Below are 23,782 nucleotides of genomic sequence, written 5' to 3' on the forward strand. Positions count from 1 at the left end.
CCTGCCTTTCAGGGAAGGAGTGCCTTGAAGCATCCTCCTTGTGAGAATGCCATCCACTTTCTGAGGTAAGGCTAAGGAGGCAGGCATATGCAGGCAGGGATGAAGATTTTTAGGTATGCAGAGGTAGGGAAGCATGCTTGTGATATTTTGTACATCACATGTGTGCGAAGTAACGATGTGCGTGATATCACGTGTGCACATCACATCATATTGCAACATATGTACTTCCAAGCCATACCCTCAAGCTACCATACTGATGGGTATTCTGCTTTACAAATGGAATATACTTCTAGGCCATTACCAGGAGGATCGCAAATGCAAGCAGAAGCCTCAAACCCTTCAATCCTGGATGGACAACTCGAAATAGCCTTCCTCACTCCCCCCTCCCCCAACCTGGCTCATCCAGCAGCCAAGCTGCTAATCAAACATGGGTCATCTGGTTCTCAGTAATGGCTCCCATTTTTAACTCACTCTCAAGAAGCACTGCCAATTCCATTCAGTAAAGAAATAATGATGAGACTCTTAAGACTGGCAAAAAGTCCAGATGGTAAAGTACATTAAAACTGCACAAAACTACAAACTTTGGCTTAGTGTCCAGTACCATCATTGACTGGATCCTAACAACTCACCCAAAACTTATCATCAAAGCTGGAACATTACCTGATCCTCTCAGCAATCACATATCAGCCTTCTCTGACTGTCTCCCATCTCCACTGCATAAACACCACCACAACATCCAAACCAGCAACCTCTCCTCTTTCAATCCTCTAACTTTCTCGAAATGCTTAAAGCATACTGACTGGTCCCCTCTAAAAAAAATTCCTCTGGATGATGCTGTTTCCTACTTTAACCACTTATTCCTAACCCTTCTCAATCAACAAGACCCCCGAACCAAATGCATCAAAAGCAATCCCTGCCCATGGTTATCAAAAGATACTAAACTAGCCTTGCACCAAAGGGACAAAAAATAGAAACAATATCAAAAACAAAAACCCTAACACTCTCCTACAATATAAGCAACTAAGAAACTCCACAAAAAAACTAATAACCACAAAGCCCACTACTCCAAACTTCAGTCCTTGCACTCAACAAATTCCAAAAAAGTCTGGGACTCCATCTCATCCATGCTGCATCCCAGCAACAAAGAAACCCCCCTGCCAGGAACCCAACCTTGAAACAGACAGCCAGTTAAACTCATTCTTCATAGACTGCACAGCTAAACTATCAGCCTCCTTCCCACCCCCCTCCTTCACCACCATCCCCACCTGCCCCAACCACCACCACAATCATCAAACTTCCTCCATATCCTTCTGCCTCAAGCCCATCCCCACAAGCACTACAAAAAACTTCTCAAACTCAAACCCTGTCGCAATGCACCCGATAACCTTCCACCCACTTTCCTCAAACAATTTGCAGACAGCATTGCCTATCCCATCTCTATTCTTATTAAAAGATCCATACAAGAATCATAAGTCCCTTCTATCTGGGGCCATGCTTACATCATCCCCCCTCCACAAAGGTGGCAAAAATACTGATACCACAAACTTCAGGCCTACTGCCATCCTTTCCCCTCTTTCTAAAATACTAGAGAAAACAATACAAGCACAACTCATGGTACACCAAACACTAAACAATCTCCTCTGCTCTACCCAACAGGGCTTCCACCCTGGCCACAGCACCATGACTCCCCCGCTTTCCTTTCTTGAAACAATACACCTCGAACGCGACTCAGGCAAGTTCGCATGCACACTATTCCTAGATCTGCCAAAGGCCTTTGACACCATCTCACACACCCTACTTATATCCCAACTCTCCACCCTACACCTCTCTCCCACCACCATAGCCTGGTTTTCCAGCTACTTGTCCAACCACCAACAAGCTGTCCAATGGAAAACTTCACCAATCCATTCCAGACTCATCTATCATCCAATATGCAGATGACTCAACAATCATCTGCTCAGCCTTCTCCCCCTCCGAGCTCCTAGCAAAAACCCAACTAGCCTTCTCCAAAAGAGAAACCTGGATGCAGTCCAACCATCTGGCACTAAATGCAAAAAAAACAAAACAAACTAATGCTTTTTTCCCCAACCAAAAACTCCATTGATAAAACAACACCCTCCTTGAAACTGTTCCCAACACCAAGCTTCTTGGCATCATTACTGATGAAGAACTAAAATTTGACACCCACATCCACTCCACAATTAAGACAATCCACCAAAAGTTAGGTCTTCTCTACAGGCACAACCATGTCCTAAGCCCCTCTACCCATCAAACTCTTGCATCCACCTTCCTGCTCCCCTCCCTTATGTATGGTACCCCTCTTTCCACCAATCTCCATCTTGACCTTTGGTCCAAACTTGAATCATGCTACCACAAGATCTCCAAATTTGCAACCACTTCAAAAAACTAATCCCACCACTGCCACTCCCTCCTCACCCTCAACTACCTCAGTTACCTACAACTCACCATTGCCCACAAGCTCATCTTTAAACCTGCCAACTGCCCAGGTCTCACTACTTCCTTAAAACCTTACATTCCCAACCACTCACTCAGATCCAAAAAACAAAATCTCCTTCAGGTCCACAAACCTACACAAAGTACAGTTTTGTACCTACCATAAATGTAGATGTCCGATAGGAATGCATCTGCAGTCCTTACAAATGGGTTGTCCCCTAGTCGACAGGCAGCTTCGGGTCGGGGGAGTCCAAAGTCTGGGTCTGGCCTCGGCTGGTGTCAACCATAGCTGCAGTAGGCAATAGCAGCAGTTATTCGGTGCCAAGGGCTCATTTCCTCAGTGTTTCTTGCCCCAGATGCCAGGTGCCCTCTGCCCTCTTGGAAGAAGGATAAATTGTGATAAAAACAAATGATAAAAACACAAACAAAATAAAATATATACACATATGTACATAACAATAGACCCCAATAATACCCTAGCCCCCCCCCAAGCCAGCTGGCTGGCAACAATTCTAGGAGTACCTCAGAGGGTGGGTATCCTGACTGCAGATGCATTCCTATCCTACAGGACATCTACATTTATGGTAGGTAAAACTGTACTATGTCCCTTCAAGGATGCATCTGCAGTCTAAATAGGTAGAATACCATAGCTAAACAAGGAGGAGGAAAGAGTAGCCATGGTAGGAGTAAGTAACAAAATCTAATTGAATTCCCATTTGTTTTTTTTCTGTTTTTTTCCTTTTCCTTCCTTTCTTCCTGTGCCATAGAAGCTGGTTATTTTTTTAGTCCAAGTGACTTAGTCCTGTCCAGGTCCTGTCGCGTGTGTGTGTGTACAAAAGGGTTTCAAAAGTCTTCTCCCTGTTTTCTTTCTTTGGGTGTAGGTGGTAGTGGTAGATCGACCTGGATCTCTAATACCTCTGATTTTAGGCATAAATGTAGATATGTTGTTCTGGTGGACATGGATACTCATGGAATGAGGAAGAAAGGAAGGGTTGTGCCTGCCCATATAGTGCCCATCAGACCCTTCTGTTCTTTGCCGCCAGGCAGGAAGCCATCTTCCAGATAAGCATTGTAAATATGCTGCTTGCTGCTGTTGGAAGGAGGAAGGAAGGATTTTTTCTAGCACAGTTCACAAAGTTCAAGTCCAATGGTGGTTTCCTGGGTTCCTGGGAGGTTTTTAATTTTAATTCCTCTCAGAAACTGTCAGGGGATGAGAGAAGAGACAGGGATCCAAGCTGTATTGTGCTGAAATAGCTGATGCATGTATCTTGATGGAAGAATGGGTGCCTCCCTGTACCACTGTGGTGTTTGTTGATGTACCACATAACTGTCTTGTTGTCTTGGAGAAATGGTCTGAATGTGGATTGACAATTACAGCATTTCCTTTTGATTTTTTATTTATGTGTATGCTGGTCTTTCTTTATGTGTCTAGCAGCCTTGTATGCACTTGCCCTGCATGTGCCCCCCTGAGCTATGAGGCATCTGTGTTTGGTTTGATTGTTTGGGCATTTTGGCTGTTGCAGAAGGGCAACAGGCAATCCTTTTTGATTGACAGGCCCCACCACTCTTGTCTTGTTTCAGGCATGGGATTATTTTTGGTTTTTGGGCTGTAGGCTGTGTTGGTGTTGGGACCACAAATTCCTTAGGTAGAAGCTTTCCTCTCATATGCAGTCTGGCATGAGGGACCAGAGCCATGCAGGATGGATGCCATAGAGCCTAGAGCTTGCAGTACTTTTCTTGCAGTTAGGTGGTTCTGCTTTGTTAATGCCAAGAAATAGAGAGGTAGTTGCTCTTTCTCTGCAGCAGTTGGAATGCCATTTGTGTTTGTGTCCAGCCTTGGCACCCACCCAGTTGGGATTTGGGATGGAATCACTTTTATATTTTATATTGACTGTATATCCTTTGCAGCAGGTAAATGACTCTGTCTCTCTCTCTCTTTCTGCTAGCTTGCTTTTGTTGTCTGTGTATCAGGCAGTCGCCCAGGTGAAGGGATAAATGGATTTCCTGAAGTCTGCAATGAGCAATTATGATGCCAGGCATTCGTGAACAACACTCTGGGGCACAGTAGATAAGCCAAAGGCAATGCTGAAAATGGATAATGCTCTGATCCTGCAAGAAATCTCTCTTATGCAAAATTGGCTTATGGGGGACGTGCAGGTATGCCTCCTTGAGATCTAGAGTTACCAATTGTGTTTAAAATGGGTCTAGAATGGGTCTCCATTTGTTTTCTTTTTCTTACAGGAAAGAGTCTGGAGTAAATCCTTCCTTCTCCTTTTCCCATAGATGGCACATTTTCCACAGCTGGAACCTATTTTGTTTTGTTTTTCTGAGCTTTCTGTTTGAGTAGGTTTGTGTGGTAGGTTTGGCATTCTCTTCCCTTGGTGAGAGTATGAAATGGAACCTGTAACCTTGGGTCTATGTTTTGCAAAATCCATTTTTTGAGCACCTGCTGAGGGGACCTCCATAGCAGGTTGCATCCAAGCTTTGATTTGACATGGTCTGGTAATGCCTGTTCTTTAAACCATGCATGTCTCTGATAATAACTGTGCCATATGGCTGATCTAAAGGAAGCCTCAGTGCATCATGTCCATTGCAATTTAAAAGAATGGTTACTAACCTGCTGTATGTTATGTACCATTTCCTGAACATATTTTTTATCTAAATTCTTTCAGAGGAAAGCTTTTAGTTAAAGCTAGTCAAAGCATAAACTCTTGATATTGAATCATAGAAATTGGCAGTTCAAAAGCCCTAGCTGACAAGCAGCAGAAGTGTAGCTTTACCCCTTTTCTCTAAGGACCTGGATTCCTTTTTCAGAGGGAGGTTTTAGTAAGTAGTAGCACACTACAACTTTAGGGAGCTGATGGTCTCTGGATCTGCAAAGGAGCCTTGTATAAGTGGTGATGAATGGTGCCGGGACCCTGTAGAACCTACTCGGCAGACTCCAGAGGGGAGTAATAGTGAATCAGGCATGCATCATCATTAAAGCATGCATCACACAGCAGAAAGAAGAACTGGAGGTATGGCTAAAGGCCTATGTTGTGGCATGTGTAAAAGGTGGTAAGCCCTTTTCTGGAGTCTGAGAAATCTTGGCCCTGCACTGAAATTGTTCCCTCATAGCATTGCAGGTTTCCCCAAAGGAAAATTCCTCAGGTAGGAGGCTGAAGGAATGGACTCTTCAGCATCAGAGGTCTTCTTAAGGAGGAGAAGAAGAAGCCTGGAAGGTGTGTATGTTCTGAATCATCAGAGGAACCATCAGTGGATACTGGACCTGGAGCTAGGATCACTGATTAAACAAAATTAAAATTAAATCAAAAGCCAAATATAGAGAGCTGTGCTGGTGCTGTGTGAGGGGGTTTGGCAGGGCACATTTTTGAAGCTTTGGCTGCTTTAGGCCTGGCAAAGGCCTTAATAGACATGGCTGCTCTGATATTTCAGAAGCAAGCAGGAAGCAGCTAGTTCAGAGGCCTCGGTAGAAGGCAAGCATGGTTTCGGGCTGATGGAGAACCGCCTGTCCGGGGTTTTGGCCGCAGACGGTTCATTTTGCTTAATCGTACTGCCAAGATCAGCGGACTCCGACCGATCGCTCGGTCCGGTCCTTTTCGCTTTTTTTTAGTCGGCGTATTTTGGATTGGCCGCATAATGTGGATGGCAAAATCAGAGCGGAAAAAATTGTTCAGCAAACTCCGACCGACATCTAGTAATCTCCAGCACTTGGGAAGCTGCGACTTAAGCTTCACGCGCAGCCGCTGCAGAAAAGGCGGCAGAAAGACTGCCTCGCTGGATGCTTTATGAACCTTCAACTGAATAACTGCAGCGGGGTGAAGTGCGCGACACCAGCGAGGCCAGACCCAGACTTCAGGACAACCCATTTGTAAGGACTGCAGATGCATCCTTGAAGGACATCCTCCTGGCCATCTACTGCTATCCCACTCTTTAGCTAAACAGTGGAACTCTCTCCCCACACACATATACAACCCACCTAACCAGACAAATTTGAAATCTCAGCTACTCCCTCATCTTTCTTCCAAATGGGAATGCCCTTGCCATGCTCCAACTTAACCCCCCCATTCCACCTTGCACTAACTCATCCAACTACCTCTACTATTACTTCCTCCCACCCAAAACAATCCCTCCCCTACTAAAACTAATTTTCTCTCTAATATCTATTGTACTATACTCTCCAATCTCAAATATACTATTACCCTCTCCATGCATAATATTTTCTTAACCTACTAATCGCTGGTAGCTATATATTTTGAAATGTTAAACCTACAATTGAGTTTGTAACAAAAATATTCCCTTTATGTAAATGTTGAAATTTCTGTATTGAATTCTGTCTTTTCATTTTTGTAACTTTGTGATATGCCAACTGCAAATATCATGGTGCTTATCTGTAAATGTTTAATTATCTGTATGAACTATGTCCTTCTGTAACATGTGAAATGTAACTTGCAATTATTGTGGAGATTTTCTCCCTGGGCCTCCACTGAAAACAGGCTCTTCTTGGCCCAGTGGACTTCCCCAGTCATCAAACTTAAATAAATAAATAAAATAAATAGTGTTTCTACCATATTTCACAGTCACCGCAGAGCAGCTGCATTCTAAATAAATATTCTCAGTGCAATGTTTATATATTTTTTTTTCTTTTCTTCAGTAATAACCTATGAAAAAGCAAATGAAAAACTGATGCTATTCAAAACTGTGGATAATGCTTTCCATGAACCCTTTCTATTAAACAACAGTTTCAGCAGTATGTGGCACATTAGAAGAACTTCTAGTAAGCAAAACACATGGCTACATCAGTTTTGTGCACTTTCATGTATGCCCCTCTGACACATTTTGATCGTGTGCAGCAGTAAATGGGGCATGTATCCCCTCATGATGTCCAGTTGCTAAACCACAGATGACTAGGGGCTGCACTTGCAAACACACTCTGGTTGCAAAATGATAAAATATGAAGCTTACAAGCAGGTGAGGTGGGATCCTGCTACAAACAGGATTCTGCTTAATCCTTTGGGAGCAGAAAGAGAAGGAAGTAGAACCCTCTTTAGCATGTAGGACAGTTTACACTGTCTCACTCTTAAGAATCTCAACTTCATACAGAATAAAACAGTAATGCTAGACAAGGACACAATGATCAACCTGAGCAAAGCTACAATATGGTCTCTTTTATGATATCCAAAACCCACTTGTCCTAGGTAATGGCTTGACATATTGGCCCAAACCCAGGAAACCTCACTCCATTCACAATGGCTTGAGGAAGATATTCAGGACTGCTTAAAGGACAATTAGGTAGAAGTCCTATTACAAGACCTCTGACTACATATTAGAGGCAATACTTTATCCTAAGTGGCTGAAAAGGCTTAGGAAAAGAGGAAGTGAGTGGATTATAAATTTCTTCAACAAAGCAAACTTTTAACCTTTCCTTCCTTAAGGTCTTAAATGATTTCCTGAAAAGGCTCCTCCAAGATTACTTCACCCTTAAATAAAAACACCCAGGATACCTTGACATGATTTCCAGGGGAAAAAAGAAATCCTAGCAATACTACAGTATTGAGACAGATACTGGAGGCTGTAGTCCTGGTCATCAGGTCTATAGCATCAAAAATAAAGAAGCTAATGAAAATCCTACCTCTCAACACTCAGAATTAGGAAGGGCAGACAGTTTTTCCACCCCTTTTTTTTTTTTTTAATGAGAAGCCTGGAAATAAAATTTAACAGAAAAATAATTAATTATAAGCACATAGACTCGAGTTTGGTGAAGCATAAATTATTTTGTCAAATGTGTCTAAAGCCTTTGATGCTGTCTAGGGAGTGACCACTTAGGGCTATACTAGGGAAAAAAAGGCCACAAATTTGTTTTCAGATGCCTGGTGAGAAGATACTTCAGGACTTGAGGTGGGGGGGGGGGCAATAAATAAAAATTATATACTTAATATAACAAATTACATATTTAATGTAATAACAGATCTGTAGGAGCAGATCCATCTTCCGTATCTTCTTACAGGATTAAGGTAACAAGCATTAGGATCACCTGGGCAATCCAAACTTTTCCAAGTTGTTTAATACCTCTCATATATCCTAGAATGCATAATACTGTTCTTCCTCTAAAGGTATAAGGTTAGCTGCCATAAAGAAAGAAATATGGATGCAGACATCCTCAGACAATGCAGAGGAAGGTGGACAGGATCACTGCATCGAAAAGAACTACTGCTGTGAAATATCAGGTACAAAAGTGATGTACTTAACCACAAAGCAAGATCTGCTGGAGTCTACCCTTCCTCTAACTCTCAATATTTTTCCAGGTTAGTGTACACTTATGAGAACATCTTTGATAATAACCGCAAAAACAGATCTGATTCTAGAAATGAGATCTAGCTTGTATGCCCAGCAAAGTTATTCAAGGAAGATCAGAGAGCCACTACACAAAAAACATCAAGGGCCTCATTTCTGAAGAAAGCTATGGAGACAGCTACAGCTCTAAAGGCGTGAGCTTAAGGAATTTGTGTCAATATTTTATTATGTTTAGTACAGCAACATGTTAAACAATCAAAAGCAATTTAGCATGAATAAGTTTCGAGACTTTATAAAATAGACACACAGCAGAAAAAGCAAACAGAAAGCTGAGCAACATTCTCAGTTGCCAGGGAACATCCACGACATGTAGCAATTATTCCACATAGTGAGAGCATGCTGAAAAGAAAACAGACAAATGTATGTACTTGTTTAAACTGAACTCTTGTTGCAGATTTAAGCTTAAAAACAGGACAGTCTCCAAAAGGAAATGCTCTTTGTGAAAGACCAACTTCAGTACAAAGAGTATGAAGTTCACAAAACCTTTTAACTAAAGTAATAGCTACCAAGGGAGGTATTCTGATGCAAGATGCAAGTCCAAAGTCCAAAGGAAGTACTGGCAGTGCAAGTCTCAACAACAAAAAAAAAACATCCTTGAGGAAAGTTTTTTACCAAAGGAATTATCATCATGCTTGTGGTGAAAGTTGAAGTTGGCAGCCAGATGTACTTTAATGGCAGGATAACAATCTAGCCCCGAAATTTCCAGTAGATATTCAAGAACTGCAGGAACAAAAACACTGAAGAAACTAATTCCCTAGAAGTAAACTACATTGAGAAGCCTGCTCATTTGCCTCTAAGTTTTCCCTGTGCTGGTCCTCTGGAAAAAAAGGAGTATGTAAACCACTCTACTTGAAAAGGAAGAATTACTAGTGATTAGTGGAGGTGGACAAGCCAAGCAGATAGCCACATGGTATAAAGTTCCAAGTTGAGATTTACATGATGGATGCAACAGAGATACAACTCACAAACAGGAGTGTCTCAAACAGATTATGTACAACAGGAAGAACTACTGGGGTCAGTAAGGAGAAATAAAGATGAATTAAGGTGTATGAAATTTTTCCTTCAGGAAAAATCTTGTCAGAGGAAGAGAGAAAAATACAAGAAGTCTGGTTGGCCACTTGCAAAGTAGTTTCCCTGGTGATAGATTGAGGAAGACGAAGGAGTTTGTCAGAGAAGAAAAAACAATCTCATCAGGGTTTCCTTTCGGAAAATCTCCCCCGACACTAATGTGCTGCAGGTATATTCATGGGGTAACAGTAGGTGTCTGCTACACATGTTCACCACAGAAATGGATGCTCCATGAAAATGGATGAAATAAAAAGGTACAGCTATGCAAGTAAATTTACCATAACAGCAGATGTTCAAGTGATCACTGCTGCAGTAGTCCTAGCTAAACGAGTTATATCCTGCTTAAGATACAATAGTCGGCCAGATCCCAAAGCATCAAGACACCTTCCATTTGCCTAAACAGCTGAGCATACTACAAAGAGAGATTTGGAAACAGCCCTTTATTGCTTTCATGCCAACAAAGACAGAGTTGCTAAAGCCTTGAAAAGGACAATGCTAGGAAAATAAAATCTTTCTACAGAGAAAGGCAAATATAGACAGCTATATCTAAATATATATACTTATATATATGTGTGTGTGTGTGTGTGTGTGTGTGTGTGTATATATATATATATATATATATATATATATATATATATATATATATATATATATATATATATATACACACACACACACACACACACACACATACACACACAATGAGGGTGTAAACTCCTTCTCCTTTAACCTCATCCCAACCCATACCATAAACAAACTACTCAGTAAGCTCAAGCCCACCAGCCTAGCTGCTGACAACCTCCCATCAGAATTCCTCAGAGCTGCCTCCGAAGTCATAGCCTACTCCATTTCTATCCTCATCAACCGCTCTACCTCCAAGAACTATGTCCCACTAATCTGGAAAGTCTCCTGTATCACCCCACATAAAGGTGGTAACTCTATCGAGCTTACTAATTACAGACCCTGTTGCCATTCTATCACCTCTCTCCAAAATACTAGAAAAATGTATTCACTTTCCAGCTTCTAAACTACCTTCTTTCATATAACCTCCTATCAAACACACAACATGGTTTTCGCCCCCACCACAGCACCACAACCACCCTCCTCAGTTTTGCTACTACAATAAATGAACACAGAAATCAGAATAAATATGCCTCATCTATCTTTTGAGATCTCTCAAAGGCATTCAACACAGTTTCAAACCATAAACTGCTGTCAGAACTAGCCACATTACATCTCAGTCATTCTTCCCTAGCTTGGTTCCACAGCTATCTAACCAAATGCCAGCAAGCTGTTAGATGGCAACAGGAGCGATCATCTTTGCTGCCTGTTAACACAGAAGTTCAACAAGGTTCCATATTAGGCCCCCCACTTTTTACCATCTTCACAAATCCACATCTCTCACCTCCGTCATCCAATATGCAGCTGCCTCTACCCTGATATGCTCCGCCCCCTCTCTAACATAACTGCAGGCTATAACACAACAATCCTTTCTAGAAGTAGAATTCTGGCTAACACTAACCTCATACTGAACACAAACAACACCAAACTAATGCTCTTTCTCCCCACCAAAACACCCAATATGTCAGCCACTTCTCAAAGCCACTCCTTCAACAACACAGTCATAAACACCAGCTCACATATCAAATTACTAGGTGTCACAACTGACAGCAAATTAAAAGTTGATCTAGACCTCTCTCAAACCATTAAAAAACACACATCAAACTAGGCTCTCTTTACTGAATTAACCCTTTCCTAAATAGCCAATCTAGACTAAGCATCCCCAGGACTCATCTCTTATCTGCTGTTCCCTACGCTTCCCCCATCTTTACAAACCTTAGCAAAACTGACCTTACCAAACTTGAATCAGCCTACAATAAAATAGCCAAGTTCGCCACTAGCTCCCCATACAGGCCCCACCACTGCTCTGTCCTACAACAAATAAATTGGCTAGAACTCTCAGAATAACTAACCAATACACTACCCACCAACTACTATACCAGCCAAACAGAACCTCATTCCTACAACAATTACTTAAACCATATGCCAGCACTCAGCAACTCCGATCCTCACATAAACACTCCTCCAAGTATCCAAAAGCAACAACAAAGCTGAGGACACCCTCTACTCCCACCACATTTCTAAACTTTGGAACTCAATATCCAAGCATATCCTAAATGCTTGTAAAAGTAAAAAACCACTGTACCAAGCACAAATAAATCCTGATCCTGGAAAGTATGTAAATGCTTTATTCGAAAAGCAGCAACAAAGGCACTCCAACACTCCAGATATACGCTGATACCAAAAAAAATGCACTCCAATAACGTATCCAACAAACGTTTTTGTCCCCAACTTCTTCAGTAATACTGGCCATATTGTTTAATTAGTGTTTTTATACTCCATTTGAAATTTGTCACCACTGCATTGACCAATCATGTTGTAAAGTGCTTAAAGTGTAAAAATACATAGAATTTTTAAGCCTAAAAAGCCATAAAGTTAAAATACAGAGATTTGAGCTTCAACAATAACTAAACTCATCCTGTAAACATTGTATGTTAAAAACATGATAGAAAACACTTTAGTAATTCATTAATAAACTTGATGACTTAAATACTATCTTTCACAGAAAATATTTAAATAAATGAAATTAAATGGTGAAGCCATCTAGTGGTATAAATTAATAGTGCATCTTAAAATAGAAAACATTTTCCTTAACAAAATAATAAGTGTTAAAAAACATTCTTAAAAGATTCATTATTTGTAATAATAAAATATGAAAATACAGTTTAAAAAAATAGATGGAATTAGAGTTTTGCAGCCCTCAGTTTTAATACTGGGGCTATCGACACCATTTCATTGAGCCCTAAATTCCGATTTGCATCAAGAAGGAGTTGCCAATACAATTATTTGTATTCAATAAGTGTTTCCCACATACCACCTCTGGGGTTAGTGGGGACAACCTCCAAAATGAAAAACTGATATCCAGGGGTCTCACATTTTTCTGAATGCTTGCTAAGGGCATTTTTTTCGTTCCTTACCCTAACATCATATCGTTGCTCATATATTCTCTGCCTGAGCCTTCTCTCACTCTTTCCCACATAGAAAGAGGAACATTTTTTACAAATAGCTATATATATGATTCCTATAGTGTCACAGTTGGCAAAGCTGTTTAGATGCAAAGTCATGTCTCTCGCTTTTAAATAAAGTGTGTCTCCACAAATTAAGTGTCTACAATAGTTACATTTACCACATTTGTGTAGCCCTTTCTTTAATCTATTACCATTGTAAATAGAATTAATTTTCTGGCCTGCCTCCAAAATATTTTTAATACTTTTACCTTTACGGTAAATGTAAGATGGATCATTATCAAATATATGTTCTAAGTCAGAAAATTTGGAAAAGCTATTCCATTCCCTAGAGAAAATATTTCTTAAAAATGCTGATTGTTGACAAAAGGTAGTAATAAGTCCTGACTTATTCTCTCCCTTCTTCTGTTCATGCTGTTCAGCTAAGACCAAGTTCTCATCTTTGCCCAAGATAGGCGCAAAAGAATCACTTCTTTTAATATTTACTTCGTCAATCACTCTGTTAAAAAGTTCTGTAGGATACCCTCTCTTGGTGAATAGGTTCCTTAAAAAATTACTTTCTTCAAAGAAAACCTCATTATCAGAAGTCATCCTACTCAGCCTCACCAGTTGCCCTTTCACTACCCCTTTCTTCTGATGGGCGGGGTGGCAACTGGTGTAGTGCAAGTAAGAATTGGAGAAGGTGTCCTTTCTATAAATGCGTGATGTAAAGGATCCTTCTTTCTTACCAATGCAAACATCTAGGTATCTCAATTCTTGTATGTCAAAATTACTGGTAAATTTTAAGAAACTAGAGGTGTTGTTTAAATATACCAAAAGGTTCGTAAATTGTTCCTTGCTCCCTTTCCAAAAAAAGCATAAATCATCCAAGAACCTTGTGTATAAAACACATTCATTCAAAAGTGGAGAATTTAGAAGATATTTTTCTTCCCAATATGCCATAATAATGTTGGCATAGGCTGGGAAAAGCGCACCATTGCAACGCCTTTTTCTTGTTTAAAATATTCTCCTTGGAAGTAGATAAAATTGTTTTTTAATACTACTTCCATTGAGGTTAAGGTGTTTCTAAAGTCTGTGTGAGTCAATCTTTTTCTTGCAACTAACTTTTCCTCAAACCAATGTAACCCTGTGTCGTGAGGAATACATCCAAATAAGTCAATAACATCCATTGTACCAAAAGCAACATTATCAGTGTATAAGGAAGGCTTAATTTTCCTCAAGAGATCCCATGAATCTTTCAAAATGTTGTCACAGCCCTCTAATATGTTTTTGACTTTGTGATCCACAAATTTCGCCAAAGGGGCTGTTATTGAGCCCTCAGCTGACACAATTGGTCTGAGCGGTGGATCAAGGCTGTTTTTGTGCACTTTGGGAATCCCAAAGATGCACGGAATTTTTGGTTTCTCAACCACCAGGTATTTATAAGTACCTTGATCGATAGATCCTTCCATCAACATGTCATGTAATAAGACCTGAATCTTTCTGTAGGCAATATTGACCTCATTGATGGAAACCCTGGTATATTTTTCTGAATCATTTAATAGCTCCAGCATTTTTCCTTCATATTGAATTGTCTCCATTACAACAACACCCCCACCCTTGTCTGGTTTCATAACCCTCAGGTCACGGTTGTTACTAATAGTTCTTAAGGTGTTCTTTTCATCATATGTTAAATTAGAATGGAAATGTTTGGTTGTTAAATGAGTTCTAATTTCATTTTCCAATTTTAGCTCGAAGTTTCTGAGCTGAGGGTGAGTGGGGGGGTTAAATGTGCTGTTACGCTTCAATTGATTGACATCACAGTCTAGGTTTCTACCTTTGAAGAACAACTCTAAATTCTTTTTCCGAATGAATAACTTTATGTCTATCAGTAGTTTAAATATATCCATTTTTTGGGTGGGAATAAAAGTAAATCCCTTTGAAAATAAGTCAAACCAGGATTTGTCTATACTGACTTTGGAATAGTTGAAAATGTTGAAACCATCATAAGTAAAAGTAAAACTGTCTTTGGTAATACCATCAACTAATTCCAAGCCTGTTGTCTCGTCTGAAATTGCCTTCCCCCCCTCCCCCTGTAGTTTTTTGAATTGTAATAGACTTTTCCTTGATTCATTAGTCTCTAATTAGTCATTAATTCATTAGTCTAGTCATTAGTGCACAAAAACAGCCTTGATCCACCGCTCAGACCAATTGTGTCAGCTGAGGGCTCAATAACAGCCCCTTTGGCGAAATTTGTGGATCACAAAGTCAAAAACATATTAGAGGGCTGTGACAACATTTTGAAAGATTCATGGGATCTCTTGAGGAAAATTAAGCCTTCCTTATACACTGATAATGTTGCTTTTGGTACAATGGATGTTATTGACTTATTTGGATGTATTCCTCATGACACAGGGTTACATTGGTTTGAGGAAAAGTTAGTTGCAAGCAAAAGATTGACTCACACAGACTTTAGAAACACCTTAACCTTGATGGAAGTAGTATTAAAAAACAATTTTATCTACTTCCAAGGAGAATATTTTAAACAAGAAAAAGGCGTTGCAATGGTGACTGCCAGCCTATGCCAACATTATTATGGCACATTGGGAAGAAAAATATCTTCTAAATTCTCCACTTTTGAATGAATGTGTTTTATACACAAGGTTCTTGGATGATTTATGCTTTTTTTGGAAAGGAGCAAGGAACAATTCATTTAACCTTTTGGTATATTTAAACAACACCTCTAGTTTCTTAAAATTTACCAGTAATTTTGACATACAAGAATTGAGATACCTAGATGTTTGCATTGGTAAGAAAGAAGGATCCTTTACATCACGCATTTATAGAAAGGACACCTTCTCCAATTCTTAGCACTACACCAGTTGCCACCCCGCCCATCAGAAGAAAGGGGTAGTGAAAGGGCAACTGGTGAGGCTGAGTAGGATGACTTCTGATAATGAGGTTTTCTTTGAAGAAAGTAATTTTTTAAGGAACCTATTCACCAAGAGAGGGTATCCTACAGAACTTTTTAACAGAGTGATTGATGAAGTAAATATTAAAAGAAGTGATTCTTTTGCGCCTATCTTGGGCAAAGATGAGAACTTGGTCTTAGCTGAACAGCATGAACAGAAGAAGGGAGAGAATAAGTCAGGACTTATTACTACCTTTTGTCAACAATCAGCATTTTTAAGAAATATTTTCTCTAGGGAATGGAATAGCTTTTCCAAATTTTCTGACTTAGAACATATATTTGATAATGATCCATCTTACATTTACCGTAAAGGTAAAAGTATTGAAAATATTTTGGAGGCAGGCCAGAAAATTAATTCTATTTACAATGGTAATAGATTAAAGAAAGGGCTACACAAATGTGGTAAATGTAACTATTGTAGACACTTAATTTGTGGAGACACACTTTATTTAAAAGCGAGAAACATGACTTTGCATCTAAACAGCTTTGCCAACTGTGACACTATAGGAATCATATATATAGCTATTTGTAAAAAATGTTCCTCTTTCTATGTGGGAAAGAGTGAGAGAAGGCTCAGGCAGAGAATATATGAGCACCTATATGATGTTAGGGTAAGGAACGAAAAAAATGCCCTTAGCAAGCATTCAGAAAAATGTGAGACCCCTGGATATCAGTTTTTCATTTTGGAGGTTGTCCCCACTAACCCCAGAGGTGGTATGTGGGAAACACTTATTGAATACAAAGAATTGTATTGGCAACTCCTTCTTGATGCAAATCGGAATTTAGGGCTCAATGAAATGGTGTCGATAGCCCCAGTATTAAAACTGAGGGCTGCAAAACTCTAATTCCATCTATTTTTTTAAACTGTATTTTCATATTTTATTATTACAAATAATGAATCTTTTAAGAATGTTTTTTAATATTTATTATTTTCTTAAGGAAAATGTTTTCTATTTTAAGATGCATTATTAATTTATACCACTAGATGGCTTCACCATTTAATTTTATTTATTTAAATATTTTCTGTGAAAGATAGTATTTAAGTCATCAAGTTTATTAATGAATTACTAAAGTGTTTTCTATCATGTTTTAACATACAATGTTTACAGGATGAGTTTAGTTATTGTTGAAGCTCAAATCTCTGTATTTTAACTTTATGGCTTTTTAGGCTTAAAAATTCTATGTATTTTTACACTTTAAGCACTTTACAACATGATTGGTCAATGCAGTGGTGACAAATTTCAAATGGAGTATAAAAACACTAATTAAACAATATGGCCAGTATTACTGAAGAAGTTGGGGACGAAAACGTTTGTTGGATACGTTATTGGAGTGCATTTTTTTTGGTATCAGCGTATATCTGGAGTGTTGGAGTGTCTTTGTTGCTGCTTTTCGAATAAAGCATTTACATACTTTCCAGGATCAGGATTTATTTGTGCTTGGTACAGTGGTTTTTTACTTTTACAAGTTTGTTTATTCTTCCACTTGCTCGTTGACTTTATATCCTAAATGCTACCAACATACACCAATTCAAAACTCTGCTCAAAGAACACCTCACTAACAACTGGCTCTGCTCCCGCACCAAGCCAGGCTAATACAACATAAGCCCACATTAAATTTCATCCCCAAAATTTTATAGTCCCCATGTAGACCCCACTCCCACTTGTTAGCAACACCTATCAGCTACCTACAATAAAAAGAGTATAATTTGATAATTCCTTTTCCTTTGTAAGGGTATACATATGTACACATAGTATACTCAAATGATCAACTAAACATGGACCCCTGCCCTAAAAAATATTTATATATATATATATATATATATATATATATATATATATATATATATATATATATAAATATAATGTGTGTACATACATATACATACAAACACAACTTTAATATACTGTAACAACTTTATCGTTTTCACTAAAGTGTCTATTGCATTTTATTTGTTGTCTCTAAATATTTCTGTTAAGTTCTATGTAAAACCGACACTATCTATCAATGTTATTCTTGTTTTATTGGAGCTTTTCTCCCCGGGCCTCCCACCCAAATGGACTATCCCAGTCAACAAATGTAAAATAAATATAATAAAATAAGATCGACGTTTTGAAAGTTCAAAATTAAAAAAAACAAACAAAACATTTTTTTTACGTTTTTTGCAGGGGGGTAATACGCCCCCCCTGCAACTCCCATATGCTCTGCTAATTAAATATACCATCTCCGAGATTGCACTAAATCAAGGAAAACTGTAAACATATCGTTCCATGTTGTATGGCAATCTCCATTTAAACGGTTCGAACTTCCAAAATGTCGATCTTATGGTCTCTACCATAGGAAATTTGACATTGTGAAAGTTTGAAATGTAGAAATAGATCTATATATATATATATATATATATATATATATATATATATATATATATATATATATATAGATATATATATATATATAGATATATATATATATATACACACACGCACATACATATATATGTGTGTATACATATATATATATATATATATATATACACATACATAAATGCATATATATATATATATATATATATATATATATATATATATATATATATACACACACACACACACACAAACACACACTAACAAAAGCAATCAAAAACAATGGGGAGGGAGGGAGGGGATATTGCAGCCATGATCATTCGAACATGTACACTTATGGTAAGTTTACTTACACAATTGCACAATGTTCTTCATTAAGATCGTTGCTGCAGTAGCCTTAGGTATACCAGTGTACTATCAGGAGGAGGAAGGATGATGGTCCAAAAGTCCATGAGGAACAGTCCTAGCAAAAGCCTGGTATAGACCTAGAGACAATATATAGTTTGTAGTCCTTAGTAAAAGTATCCACAGAGGACCAAGTTGCTACTTTTAGAATAGTTCTAAAATCCAACCCTTTTAAAAAATCCAGAAATAAAATCAAAGCCCTGGTAGAGTGGGCCTTGACCCTGCCTGGAACAGCAAAAGGTAATAGCCCTTAGACAGTCATTTGGAAATAGTCTGTTTTGACACAGGTTGTCCCTTCTCCTTAACTTCGCAAGAAATGAACAAGTGATCTGAAGATCTGAAAGATTTAGTTCTGTCATAATCATACCAGAGATGTCTGTGAACATCCAAGATATGGAGTATTCTCTCCCTCACATTTTTAATTTCAGGTGGGAAAAGGGGGGAGACTGATATTTTGGCTTAAAGTAAACTTGGACATCACTTTAGGCATAAAGAAGGATTCATTCTTAAAGAAACAATCTCCTTATGGAAAGTGAGATAGGGCAGACTCACCAGAAGCTTGCAACTCAAGATATCTTGCAGAGGTCAGGGCAATCAGAACAACTATTTTCCATGTCAAGAACCTCAAATCAACCAGGTGAGTTGGTTCAAATGGAGCAAGTGTTAGCTTTTCTAACACACGATTAAAGATTCCAAGGATGAGCAAACATTTTTCCTGGAAGCCTCTTGCGCAGCTGTTAAAAATATTCTGACATGAGACTGCATTGAAAGAGGAAGATCCATGGGTAGACATGTTGAATGGCAGGTAAATGAACCTTGACCAAGGAAAAAGAAAAGGTTGTAGCATACTAACTCACAAAAATACTGTAAAACTAGAAAACAACTAGTCCTGATTGGGTGTTGGTTATGTGGTATGAACTAGAAAATCTTTCACATTTGCTAATATATGACTTTCTAGTAACAGACATTCTTGACTCATTTAGTACCTGCTGCATGTCCTCAGTAGATAGGTTCCTAAAAGTGAAAAAAAAAACTATAATCCAGGCAGTAAACTGAAGTTGATTAATGTTGGGGTGTAAATCTAGTCTGAGGAAACTTGTGGTAATTGCACCTGGCCATTTCCAAAAGAAGGGAGAAAGTACAGTTTTGTACCTACCATAAATGTAGATGTCCGATAGGTATGCATCTGCATTCATAACATATGGGTTGTCCTGCCTCAGGCAGCCCTTCGGTCGGCCGGATTCCAAAGTCTGGGTCTGGCCTCGGCTGATGTCGCACTTCACCCAGCGTCATAGCTCCTGGGGTATAAAGGCATCAGCCGACGCCATTTTCCTCAGTGTTTCTTGCCCCAGATGCCAGGTGCCCTCTAGGAAGGCTAAATTTGTAAAAAAGAAAATTCCAAACAGTAGAAATCAAAAAGTATATATACATATATACATACAAACAAATACACCATAAAAGATTCCCCCAGCTAGCTAAGAGAGGGTAAGTACCCTAGAATACCACAGAGGGAAGGAGGGTGGGTAATCCTGACTGCAGATGCATACCTATCGGACATCTACATTTATGGTAGGTACAAAACTGTACTATGTCCTTCAAGGATGCATCTGCAGTCATAACATATGGGTAGAATACCATAGCCAAACTGGGGAGGAGGCACTAAGATAATGATGGTGTAGTTAAGATCCCTTGTAAAACTGCAGTTGCAAAACCTGCTCAGGATCTGGAGTATAAAGGAAGATTGTAATGCTTGGCAAATGTATGCACGGAGCTCCAAGTAGCAGCTTCTAAAATGTCTTTGGTAGCCACTCCTCATAGGAAAGCTGTAGTGGTGGCTGTAGCTCTTGTGGAGTGAGGACTGATATTTTCAGGAGTTGTCTTTCCATGAAATGAGTAGCAGAATCGAATGCAATTTCCTATCCATTTTGAGATTGTCCGTTTTGAAATTGCTTTTCCTTGCACTCCTGTTGCATATGCTACCAGAAGCTGGTCAGTTTTTCTGCTGGCCTTAGTTCTGTCCAGATAGCAGTGCAGTTGTCTGTGTACATCCAAGGTGTGTAGTAGTTTTTCCCCCCTGTTCTGTGGGTTAGGGAAGAATGTAGGTAAATGAATAGCTTGGTTCAAGGATACCCTGGATACCACCTTTGGCATAAAAGTAGGATTGGTTCTCAGAGACACTCTATCCTGGTGAAAGATAAGGAAAGGCTGCACTGCCATTAATGCCTGTAACTCGGATACCCTTCTTGCTGAAGTGATTGCTAGCAGGAAGGCAGTTTTCCAAGATAAGAACTGTAAGTCTGCTGTAGCTGCTGGTTCAAAAGGGGGAAGTGTTAATTTTTCTAGCACAAAATTGAGATCCCATGCAGGTAGAGGTGGTTTCCTTGGAGGTTTTACATTTTTGATCCCTCTCAAAAATTGTCTGAGGAGAGGATGAGAGAAGACAGGAGGATCCATGTTGTACTCTGCTGAAATTGCTGATGCATGAATCTTAATGGAAGAATAGGACAGGCCATTGTGGAACAGTTCTGCTAAGTATTCTAGGATGTGTGCTAGGTTTGCCAGTGTGACATTTGTTCCCTTTGCTGCACTCCAAATGAGGAATCTCTTCCTTTTGGCTAAATATGTTTTCGTTGTGGAGGGTCTGCGAGCCTCCAGGATAATGTCCTTAACCCTCTGAGATAAAACTGGTTGGTTTTGTTTTATGCAATTTTCCAAGCAGTTAGCTGCAGCGTTTTTAAGTTTGGATGCAGGGTCTTGTAGTTGTTCTGCGTTAGAAGTAAAGGACATAGAGGTAGAGGCCATGAGTTCGTCCGAGACATGCTTCTCAGTAGCGGGTACCAATGCTGCCTTGGCCAGTCTGGAGCTATCAGAATTACCTTTGGCTGTTCCTCTCTGATCTTCAGTAGAACGTTGTACATCAATGGGAGAGGTGGAAAGGCATATACTGTCAGGGCCTTCCAGCTGAAAGAGAGTCCACCCTCCAGGCTTGTGGGTGGTATACTCTTGAGCAGAATTTCTTCAGTTGGTGGTTGAGTGGGGAGGCTTAACAGGTCTATCTCTGGCATTCCCCATTTCTTTGTTATGGTTTTGAAGGTGTCTGGATGCAGCATCCATTCGTGAGCATCCGTGGTAGTTCTGCTTAAGCTGTCTGCTAGTGAATTCTCTTTTCCTGGTACCTAATCTGGCCTGCAGTTGGATGTTGAGACTCAGGCCTAAGTTCCACAGGTCCATTGCCATCCGGCATAGAGAGTATGAATGTGTGCCTCCCTGTTTGTTGATGTACCACATGACTGTGGTATTGTCCGTCCTTATCAGCAGGTGTCCTTGCTGGAGGAATGATTTGAATGCCTCGATTGCATGCTTCACTGCCAGCATCTCCTTTAGATTTATGTGTAGATTCAGTTGGTCTTGGGACCATATGCCTTGGATACACTTGTCTTCCATGTGTGCCCCCCAGCCTAGGTCTGAGGCATCCGTGGTGATGGTCTGCCTTGGATGTGGTTTGTGGAGCCAGTGTACTATCAGGAGGAGGAAGGATGATGGTCCAAAAGTCCATGAGGAACAGTCCTAGCAAAAGCCTGGTATAGACCTAGAGACAATATATAGTTTGTAGTCCTTAGTAAAAGTATCCACAGAGGACCAAGTTGCTACTTTTAGAATAGTTCTAAAATCCAACCCTTTTAAAAAATCCAGAAATAAAATCAAAGCCCTGGTAGAGTGGGCCTTGACCCTGCCTGGAACAGCAAAAGGTAATAGCCCTTAGACAGTCATTTGGAAATAGTCTGTTTTGACACAGGTTGTCCCTTCTCCTTAACTTCGCAAGAAATGAACAAGTGATCTGAAGATCTGAAAGATTTAGTTCTGTCATAATCATACCAGAGATGTCTGTGAACATCCAAGATATGGAGTATTCTCTCCCTCACATTTTTAATTTCAGGTGGGAAAAGGGGGGAGACTGATATTTTGGCTTAAAGTAAACTTGGACATCACTTTAGGCATAAAGAAGGATTCATTCTTAAAGAAACCATCTCCTTATGGAAAGTGAGATAGGGCTGACTCACCAGAAGCTTGCAACTCAAGATATCTTGCAGAGGTCAGGGCAATCAGAACAACTATTTTCCATGTCAAGAACCTCAAATCAACCAGGTGAGTTGGTTCAAATGGAGCAAGTGTTAGCTTTTCTAACACACGATTAAAGATTCCAAGGATGAGCAAACATTTTTCCTGGAAGCCTCTTACGCAGCTGTTAAAAATATTCTGACATGAGACTGCATTGAAAGAGGAAGATCCATGGGTAGACATGTTGAATGGCAGGTAAATGAACCTTGACCAAGGAAAAAGAAAAGGTTGTAGCATACTAACTCACAAAAATACTGTAAAACTAGAAAACAACTAGTCCTGATTGGGTGTTGGTTATGTGGTATGAACTAGAAAATCTTTCCCATTTGCTAATATATGACTTTCTAGTAACAGACATTCTTGACTCATTTAGTACCTGCTGCATGTCCTCAGTAGATAGGTTCCTAAAAGTGAAAAAAAAAACTATAATCCAGGCAGTAAACTGAAGTTGATTAATGTTGGGGTGTAAATCTAGTCTGAGGAAACTTGTGGTAATTGCACCTGGCCATTTCCAAAAGAAGGGAGAAAGTACAGTTTTGTACCTACCATAAATGTAGATGTCCGATAGGTATGCATCTGCATTCATAACATATGGGTTGTCCTGCCTCAGGCAGCCCTTCGGTCGGCCGGATTCCAAAGTCTGGGTCTGGCCTCGGCTGATGTCGCACTTCACCTGACGTCATAGCTCCTGGGGTATAAAGGCATCAGCCGACGCCATTATCCTCAGTGTTTCTTGCCCCAGATGCCAGGTGCCCTCTAGGAAGGCTAAATTTGTAAAAAAGAAAATTCCAAACAGTAGAAATCAAAAAGTATATATACATATATACATACAAACAAATACACCATAAAAGATTCCCCCAGCTAGCTAAGAGAGGGGTAAGTACCCTAGGAATACCACAGAGGGGAAGGAGGGTGGGTAATCCTGACTGCAGATGCATACCTATCGGACATCTACATTTATGGTAGGTACAAAACTGTACTAT

General features: G+C 39.6%; 1 protein-coding gene across 2 annotated transcripts in view; it reads right to left on the bottom strand.

Annotated features, from left to right (window-relative positions):
• The window catches only part of INPP5E (inositol polyphosphate-5-phosphatase E), a 1,512,334-nt gene that overhangs the window by 1,289,555 nt on the left and 198,997 nt on the right, over nucleotides 1-23,782 (bottom strand). The window lies entirely within an intron of this gene.

The sequence above is a fragment of the Protopterus annectens genome, chromosome 16.part0, assembly GCF_019279795.1.
Source record: "Protopterus annectens isolate FY-2018-M chromosome 16.part0, PAN1.0, whole genome shotgun sequence".
NCBI lineage: Eukaryota > Metazoa > Chordata > Ceratodontiformes > Protopteridae > Protopterus > Protopterus annectens.